The sequence below is a fragment of the Schistocerca piceifrons genome, chromosome 7, assembly GCF_021461385.2.
Source record: "Schistocerca piceifrons isolate TAMUIC-IGC-003096 chromosome 7, iqSchPice1.1, whole genome shotgun sequence".
Classification (NCBI taxonomy): Eukaryota; Metazoa; Arthropoda; class Insecta; order Orthoptera; family Acrididae; genus Schistocerca; species Schistocerca piceifrons.
In genome coordinates, this window is record NC_060144.1 from 413,083,327 (window position 1) to 413,093,786 (window position 10,460).

Below are 10,460 nucleotides of genomic sequence, written 5' to 3' on the forward strand. Positions count from 1 at the left end.
AGAATAAAGTACCTTGCACCCTCCGCCCCCCCCCCCCCCCCGCTCCCTATGCACTGTGTGGGTATACTTGCTGTCAACATCTACAGTTAACCAGTACTTTTGTCCATACTTGCAGGCTTGAAAGCCATGAATTGTGTGAAAGGGCACCTAGTTTTACACAGGAAGAGTTGCTCATCTATCATAATGTTTGTAACACATTGTGCAGTTTTCTATGAATTTGTTCCAGACAGCACAAACCAATGCTAACTTACCAATCTGTGAAGGAAGAGAGGAACCTCGTAATATAAAAGACTCTGTTTCTACTTATAGTTTCCACACAAAATGGTAGGCCCCAGGAGTCTAACCATTAGCTGTAGAGGTCTGCACTTTTGCAACCATTCATCCCACAAGCATAAATAATTGCAATAGATGCTTCTGTTTCTTCTGTGGTCACTGACCAGCTGTCATTTCCAATTACTCTTTGTGCCTCTCTCATAGTACTTTCAAAATATGTTTGATTATGTAGTTGTCTATGAACATGTCCCAAACACCTGATACTTGTTCATCACTGAAATTTCTTTTTACACATGGTGTAGGTCTAGGAGAATATCACAAAATACTATGATTAGGAAGACGTCCATCTTGTGAATTAGCCATTACTTCGATACAGTGAGTGCCATCAGGAGCTATTTCTTTAAGTATTACAACAGGTAATAAAGAAACATTCACTTTTTCTACACTCCAAGGAAATGGATCTTCTCTCTTTCTCTTATAAGAAACTTCTTCATCTACAAAACATGATCATTTTTAAATTTAGCTAATTAATAGCTGCCAAAGTGTAGGATAGCAATTATAAATTCAAAATTAGGTACTGTAAAATTATATTTAGGTAAGGATACTAGTATAATAAATTAGTAGCATTAATAATAATAAAATGTTCTGGTATTGTATTGTATTGTATGGAACTGGGGACCTAGAAACGATGGAGGGGCTTCGTCCCTTCCGTAGCCCTCAGTGGTTCACAACCCCACAACAGGCTACAGCAGTCCACCCACCCCACTGCTGCACCACACAGAATCCAGGGTTATTGTGTGGTTCAGGCCACAGTGGACCCCCTGAGAATGTCTCACACCAGACGAGAGTAACCTCAATGTTTGCATGGTAGAGTAATTAGGGTGTATGCGTATGTGGAGAAAGTTGTAAGGTGTCTATAATTTCGCATCTTACAAGTACCCATCCACATACTTTGCCGTGATCTACAAACACAATTAGGTATCATGTGATAGGTTGTACATCGTATATATGAATATATAAAGGAGACTGACATTGTCATGTACGGCTTGTAAATAATTGTTAACGCTTATTCTATGAAAGGTAATGGAGTGTCGTTATTATCAGAACGGCGTAATGAATCATTAGCTATACTAGTAGAGTTTGGAACGACGGTGAAAATGAAATGGGAGGCGGAACTCAAGCCCTGGGTGGAAGGCCCACACAGGTGTGGTGGTCCAGCTCCACGTGCCATGACAGACACCTGAGCGCGAAGACACAATACAGGGGCGAGCGGCCGCTATCGGCCGCTATTGTAGTAGGGCCAGAAGGATAACCGGATAATACTTCCGCACCCTCTGCAGATTTTGGACGCAGGTGAGAGGAACGAAGAAACGGCACCTCGAAAACCACACAGGCTTGGCTACTTCCGCGGATTTTTACCCAGAAGTGTACCACATTCCAAGAGTATAGGTTTTTCCTCGCAAATTTTCCGCGCTGGACGACAAAAGACTAAAATATCGTTGGTCGGCGTTCGGAAGAATCTGTAGAGAGGGAGAATATTCCATGGTTTCGGGAATATGGTTCGTTTTCGAAATTACGATGGTGAGGAGCTGAGCCTTGCTGGGAAGCCAGCGGTGGAGAGACGAGGTCTTCCGTTGTGAGCGCCCGTGTGTGACGGTAGCTCGGTATCAGCTTTGTTGGTACAGATGGACTTGCTGTCTCTGCTCTCAGGAGAGTTGCTAGTTAGAACAGTTAGGTACTGTACTGTTGCGAACCTGTACGATTCTGGTCTTCACCTCCGGGTTGGAAGTCGTCGTTGAGTACACAGCGTTCAGTAATTGAGAGCACTTCCTCTGCCTATACTTACGTTGAGACGTTATCTGAAATCCGTCCTTGTGGCTAGGAGTTCGCGTTTCTCGTCTGTAGAACACAGAGAGGAGAAGACAGTATTAGAGAATATTAGTCAGAGGACCGCCTTCTGCCGCCCTAGTGTTTGAAAGAGCTTTTATTTTGTGGCTGGAGTTCTTCCATCGACGCAGACATGTACGAGAACCAGCACGCTGACGCACCAGATGCAGTACATACGGTGATATCGCAAATTGCTTCGGCTTATTAGGGCTATAGAAGATAACAGCTGTGATCACGTTAGTGTATTTCCACTGAGGTTCCACCCCACCGTAGATCATCTTTGAAAGTAGTGTCTTCTAGCGTTTGGCACGTAGATGATGTCAGTCATTTCGCATTATTGATATTAGACCGCACAGTCATAATAAGGGGCAGAGTTGGGCAATTGATTAGTAATTTTACTTAGGAAATGTAAACTTTGTAATACAAAGGGATTTTTTAATCTACAATAAATATACACTACTGGCCATTAAAATTGCTACACCAAGAAGAAATGCAAATGATAAACGGGTATTCATTGGACAAATATATTATACTAGAACTGACATGTGATTACATTTTCACGCAGTTTAGGTGCATAGATCCTGAGAAATCAGTACCCATAGCAACAACCTCTAGCCGTAATAACGGCTTTGATACGCATGGGCATTGAGTCAAACAGAGCTTGGACGGCGTGTACAGTTACAGCTGCCCATGCAGCTTCAACACGATACCACAGTTCATCAAGAGTAGTGACTGGCATATTGTGACGAGCCAGTTGCTCGGCCACCATTGATCAGAGGTTTTCAGTTGGGGAGAGATCTGGAGAATGTGCTGGCCAGGGCAGCAGTCGAACATTTTCTGTATCCAGAAAGGCCCGTATAGGACCTGCAACATGCGGTCGTGCATTATCCTGCTGAAATGTAGGGTTTCGCAGGGATCGAATGAAGGGTAGAGCCACGGGTCGTAACACATCTGAAATGTAACGTCCACTGTTCGAAGTGCCGTCAGTGCGAACAAGAGGTGACCGAGGCGTGTAACTGATGGCACCCCATACCATCACGTCGGGCGATACGCCAGTATGGCGATGACGAATACATGCTTCCAATGTGCGTCCACCGCGATGTCGCTAAACACGGATGCCACCATCATGATGCTGTAAACAGAACCTGGATTCATCCGAAAAAATGACGTTTTGCCATTAGTGCACCCAGGTTCTTCGTTGAGTACACCATCGCAGGCGCTCCTGTGATGCAGCGTCAAGGGTAACTGCAGCCATGGTCTCCGAGCTGATAGTCCAAGCTGCTGCAAACGTCGTCGAACTGTTCGTGCAGATGGTTGTTGTCTTGCAAACGTCCCCATCTGTTGACTCAGGGATCGAGACGTGGCTGCACGATCCGTTACAGCCATACAGATAAGATGCCTGTCATCTCGACTGCTAGTGATACGACGCCGTTGGGATCCAGCACGGCGTTCCTGGACCCACCGATTCCATATTCTGCTAACAGTCATTGAATCTCGACCAACGCGAGCAGCAATGTCGCGATACGATAAACCGCAATCGCGACAGGCTGCAATCCGACCTGTATCAAAGTCGGAAACGTGATGGTACGCATTTCTCCTCCTTACACGAGGCATCAGAACAACGTTTCACCAGGCAACGCCGGTCAACTGCTGTTTACACATGAGAAATCGGTTGGAAACTTTCCTCATGTCAGTACCTTCTAGGAGTCGCCACCGGCAACAACCTTGTGTGAGAGCTAATCATTTGCGTATCACAGCATCTTCTTCCTGTCCGTTAAATTTCCGTCTGTAGCACGTCATCTGCGTGGTATAGTAATTTTAATGGCCAGTAGTGTATAAGCAGGAACAACGTTTATCATTTAGTAGGATTAGTTGCCTACATCGTTCATTTTTGTTTAGACTGTAATTTATGGAATTAAGAGATCCCAAGATCTGCTTCAGGGGGTAGTCAGACAGGGCCAAATCTTCATCTTAGCGTTTATTATTTTCTGTTGCTCACAGTCATTTTACACCCGCCTGGGGTAGCATCTTGGAAAGTGTTTGTGCAGCAATAGTGTAAATGAGGCGGAATAAGAGGAACCAGCTCGTATTCGCCGCGGCAGATGGAAAACAGCCTTAAAAACCGTCCACAGAGTGGTTGTCACACCGGACCTCGACACTAATCCGCTGGGTGGATTCGTGCCGGGGACTAGCACACCTTCATGCCCGGAAAGCAGTGCGTTAGACCACACGGCTAACCGGGCGGGCAAAAATTCGATAATATTGTCAGAAAATGCATTTTCGTAAACTGTCTATAATCACCCTAATAATTTGTTGCCGCACATAATAGTAAAATCGAAACCTAGTGCAACTTTTCCAGAACACATTGATGCCATTTCCTTAGTTGTACATCGAACCGTTTGCCTGTTTGAGTGAGTTGAATACAACGTAAGATTATGAATTTGTTCTGTGTGTGTTACCGGACGTAGCAGAAGACATCACACCTAGAACCTTGTCAAGGAGGAGGGGAGGTAATGAGAAAGAACTCCCGCGTCAGAGAATATACTTCGAATTCATACGAAATTGAGAACTTCCTTACAGAATGTTTTTTTGTTCTGAGAATCTTATCCAGAGACTGTTCTATTTTTTATTCATGTGACTCAATGAGCAAGTTGGCATTTCCAGACTTCTGCTGTTGAAGCCCTGGTGCAGCTGGTATACGTTAGATGTGCTGTATAATATTGGATTTATACCCTGTGCTACTATCAGTACCTCTATACTATCAGGATGCCTAACTCCAGCTGTCCGAACCTGCTGACCAGTTGCCCAAAGATGCTTGTATTTCGTTTCTTGCCTAATCACAAGATGGCTACCATGAAATGTCATGAGAACACAACATATAAATACTTTTAGATCCTGCTCCCACATCAACCTACTACATCAATACTGATTTGAAGTTCGAAGTCACAAATAAGTAAAGACTTCCATATCATGTATGGACCACTGGAAATCTTTTTGCATAAATGCAACATGGCGGACTAAGTAGGTGACAAGAATCTGTAGGCCTGCCAAAGCTACAGGCTCTATTAGATATCTACAGCCAGACAGTTTAGAGATCACTGGTTATTACCCAAGGAGATTTGAATGTTATTTGTCGCTGAGGGACAAAAGAGTTAACATCACAGCGTTCTTAATGTGCGGCCATGGAATTTTCCTGGTGTATCAGCAGTGTGTTGAAGTTCACGCGTTACTTACATGTTCATCCTTGAAGCTAACAAATCGTTCATGGCAACTGGTTACACAAGTCCAGCTTTGGTGAAAATGGAAACCAATGACGTGATCCCAGCTGATACCAGCCAAGGGTCGAATGTAATACTGCATAAGGGCCGTACCATCAAGCCAGTCGTGGCATACTCTCCATCAAAAGAAAAATTACAGATCAACGCCAGTAGGGTACCACAGAAGTGTCCTTTCAAGAGACATGTCCTCAGAATTAACAAAAGAAAGCGGAGCGTCATTCATCGCATACAGCTGTCTCATTCCACTCTCCAGCACAAAACACCCAGCAACAAAAGTCAAGACACGGATTACCATCATTACAACAGGTACCAGCTCCTGATGCGAATGCTCCAATGAAGGCAAAATCAAATTACACCCACACAGTGGGGGTTTTTCAAATTTTTGCCCATGTTCTACTATATTACAAAAACAAACAGAGTTTCACTATGTCATCAGGAAAGGCATCACTTAATACTGTTGCAATGTTAGCTTTACCTAATCCGTCAAGATCAATACTTCGTTTATATGTTTACGATTTTTAGATATTTTTTAGTTACTCCACCACATGCATCACTCTTCCCGAATAGCAAACATGGAAAACAAAAAGGTGCCCTTGTATATTGGCTTTTTTTACAACCACCTAGACCTTTAGACTTACCAGGGTAGTAATCGTAACTAAATTGAATATATTAATTTGACATGTATAAGTTTAACAACTGATAATTTAACAGTATGAGGAATAAAATAAAATGGGATAAAAAGATAGTAGCAGTGGGATTCGAATCCGAACCGACGAGCTGGCAGTCTGTGCACCTGACCAGTGAGTCTTAGTACCGTTATGTCAACTGCTGCTTAAAAGATCCCTCATCCTCTACTCTTAAATCTTTAGAGAGCCTTTTACCTTGTCGGCCGCTGCGACCGAACGGTTCTAGGCACTTCATTCCGGAACCACGCTGCTGCTACAGTCGCAGGTTTGAATCTTGCCTCGGGCATGGCTGTGTGTGGTGCCCTTAGGTTAGTTAGGTTTAAGTAGCTCTAAGTCTAGGGGACTGATGACCTCAAATGTTAAATCCCATAGTTCTTAGAGCCATTTGAACAACGTTTTACCTTTTCCTACGGCCTACTCGGGGGAAATATTCAAGAGATTTGAAACTAAATTTCTCCTCTACTCGAAGAGGATGTCTTTAGCAGATCATCCACAGAATTCGCTATGTTGCTTACACAATGATTTACACATGCTTTCAAAGAAAAATATTGGCTTTGTGCTGTTACCAACGTAGTGCCCTCAGTGCCAGCAGGGATGACACTACATCGGTGCTTGTACATTTGAAAACAAACATCTGTGTCCCTTTTCTGAGTTGATCGAAGTGTGGCTGACCACCATTTCAGCACTCAGCATTGGTTTCTAGTTATTGTGGAGCGCTAAGAAAGATGTTTTCATCCATTTTATTTGCATGCCAGCACACATTCAAAGAAAAGTGCAGTGTATTTTGTACGGTTTCTGGTCGTTTTTGAAGAAAAATGGAGTGTATTTTTGACTGATTTCTACCTCACATCCCGAGAGAAATTGCACAAGTTTAGTGCAATAGTTACAGTCTGCTATAGAACATTAGCACAGGATCACTGGCTGCCACTGCAAGCATGGTAGTAACGTAGTAGTGGATATTGATATGGTTGATATTGCAAATGTTGCCTGTACTCTGGAAGTTCAGAAATGGGCAGCAAACGGCCCAACAGTTGGGTATTAAGGACACAACAGTTCAGTGCCCACAGCAGACACTCCTGAGGAAGCAAGGCATTCCCTAACAGCAGGAAATATGCTGGCAGGTATAACACATATCAATTAACAGACATGGGTGCATACATTGTATTTGTAGAAGGAGAAAATTGTAATATGGGAAAGTTACATGTAATCGCCCTGGGTGGGAAGTAGTTCAAAGAAAGTAACAATGACATTCTTAATATCTCAGTTGTTAACAGGAATAGGTATAAAACTGAAACCAAAATCGAGCAGTCAGCAAAGATTGTTGTGGTTGCTTGATGTCTTTCAGCAAAAGGTATGGAGGCTTACATCCGTAAGCTGTTTGACATGTTATACAAATTTTATCGTCGACAGAGTTCGATATGAAACATTCTGTATCCTCCCACTACTCTGCTCACATCTCACCCAGACAGAGAAGCTACTATTAACAGCTTTGTGCTTTAATGCTGTAGATCTTTCTCTCTCTAAAAAATTAAACATACATGTTAATGACACAGGCTCTTACATGGAATGGTGTTTGAAGGCTTCTGCAAATCTGACAATGGCTTTTAAACTCCTCCAGTGTTATGAACTATCGGCTGTCTCAAACAGGGAAAGACTTTATAGAGAACTTATCAGCAAGCACATGTCCGTAGCTTGTATTTGCGAAACTTGGTTTATCTATCACATCGAATGCAATCCAAAGGTTATGCAACGCTTAGACATGACAGAGAGGATGGAAAACGAGACGTAGCCCAGTTTAATTAAGATACAATTCTGTCTAAAAAATTTTACGTCACTGTTAGGACGACAAACTGCCAAGCAGTGGTCCCTGTAAGTTACTCCCCTAACAGCTCATTTACCATTTTCACCATTTACAAACTTTTCCTTAGTGTAAATTACGAAACTTTGCTGTGAATCCGATTATACGCCAGCTTCAAACGCCTCAACATGCACCACTCTGTATGGAGTTGTTGAATAGATGACTTAGATGGCAGAGATCTGCATACACTTCATAAAGATCTACATCTAGTTCTTCCGATCGATGGCTCCCACGGCACATAACCTGTACAGATGACCGTGAGCTGTTGATTTGTCATTGTGTTTTGCTGACTTTCGCCAGCGTGTGACGGAGTGGACAGTCAAAAGTGACTCTGTTTCCTCAGATCATCTCTTCTGGAAATTTCGATAGATCCCTCTATGAATCCAGTTTATATTATATATGCAAACATATTCTACATCTACCTCTACTTGTACATCTACATCATTAGTCTGCACTTCACAATTAAGTGTCTGGCAGACAGTCCATCAAATCACCTTCAAGCTATTTTTCAATCTTTCCACTCTCGAACATCGAGTGATAAAAACGAACACTATACTCTGTCCATGAGAGCTCTGATTTCTTTATATTTATTATCACTATTTCTGCCTATGTGACCAGTTCATCAAATAGCTTTATTTCACCTAGACCTGTTATACGTGACAACATAACTTCGCTGTCACACTGAAATTCGACCTCAAGGGAGACAACATCTTTGTAAACTGCAAGGAACAGCTGCCTTCAGTTGTAGGATAAGCTATGTTGTGGTGAAATTTTTTAATGTGAGTTGCCTACATCAGGGACAGGTTATCCATTTAGGGGCAAACCTATTGTTCTCCTTTGACTGACAGGTCCTTAACCCATTGTTCTGCTAAAAGAATCCTCCCTTTTAACTGACAGATCCTTAACCTACTGTTCCTCGGCACCCCCCCCCCCCCCCCCGCCCCACAGGAAGCCTCCAACCCACTCATTTCCCTCGCTGCTACAGGTACACTTTCAGGTCTGAGTTATTTGAATAGCCCCCTTTTACTCTTATCAGTTTGATTGACTACTTCATTAAATTGATAAATTAATCAACCCTTCCCCCTCTGGAAAACCCCCCTCTCGAAAAATGGCGTGAAAAAGACTCAGTTAATAGGTCATTTGGAGGGAAGTCGATTGTAGTGTATGGAATATTGTTTAAACAATTTAGACAATGTGTGGAATATTGTTTAATTAAACCATTTTGGGGATTCAAGGCAGTGTATGGAGTATAGTTTACTTTTTTATTTAAAGAATTTTTCAGGAAATCTATTCACCTCCACCACCCCGCTATCCCTCCTCCCCCTCCCCTCTCCCCTTCCCCTCTTCTACCAGGAAATTGGAGGCTCTGGGATGGAGAGGAAGGATCTCGCGAAGGGAAGTTTAAGGGTATATTGTTTATTCATAAAACATTCATTGGGGGGTTGGGTTTCTCTTGCTCATCATTCTCTGCTGTTTGGAAAGATGCAGGTCTTGTAAGAAGTAAGATCTCGTAAGGAATACCATCATGAAACACACGTCACACATAATTACACTGGTAAATACCTTCGAATCACAAAGAATGCACCCATCCAGGGGGAGCCGCGAGCCAAATCGTCATAAGCCGAACTCTCTGAACTGCTTGTATACAAATCAAATGCAACATATGTCACACAACTGATGCTTCCTGACAGAACGACGGATGGTCAAATGACCTGCAGCAATATCTCTCTCTTTCTTTAGAATACATCATCAGTCTACCATTAAATCATACCTTGTTACACTTCCATCTCAACCGATCACTCCATCCACTCTCTGTCATCCTTTAACGCAGATGCATGTCAGTTTTCAGGCAGATGGTTCCCTGTTTACCTAGAAAGCGTCAAATACAGTAGTCAACTAGCGTGTATCACTGTAACCTCAATAGACAAACAGTAGAATGCTGCCTCGATGGAAAAAAAAATGTTTCCCTTGTTCCTGGTGCTTCCATGTCAACGTTCTCTCGGATTCCTCTTGCTGTCTCATACTCGTTCCCATGTACAAGAATAGTTTTGCACCAAATAGATGACACGCAAGTACTTCCTCAATTTCCCCGCATTTCGGTTTATTTTCCCTCAATTTATATGTATTTTCCGTCATGGATTTTATGTCACTTTTACCCACGCGATCATGACATCACTTCTCGTTCTGTGTTCTAAAATTGCTATTAAATGTAGTTTAGCTGCCAACATGTAACACAAGTGCACTATTTTTCTGGTTGGGCGGCATAGTATAGCACTGTATGGGTAGAGGCGACTGGATGCATTCGATTACAATGCTGTACTATGCCACCCGAGCAGAAAGACGGGTGGAAGACACACTTGCTGGTTCTCTAGACATGAGAAGCACCTTAGTTGACTTTGCAAATTATAAGCATGATTTGGAATCTGTTATATCACTGACATCAGTAATCGCGAGTGAAAAAATATCAGTTTCCACTAC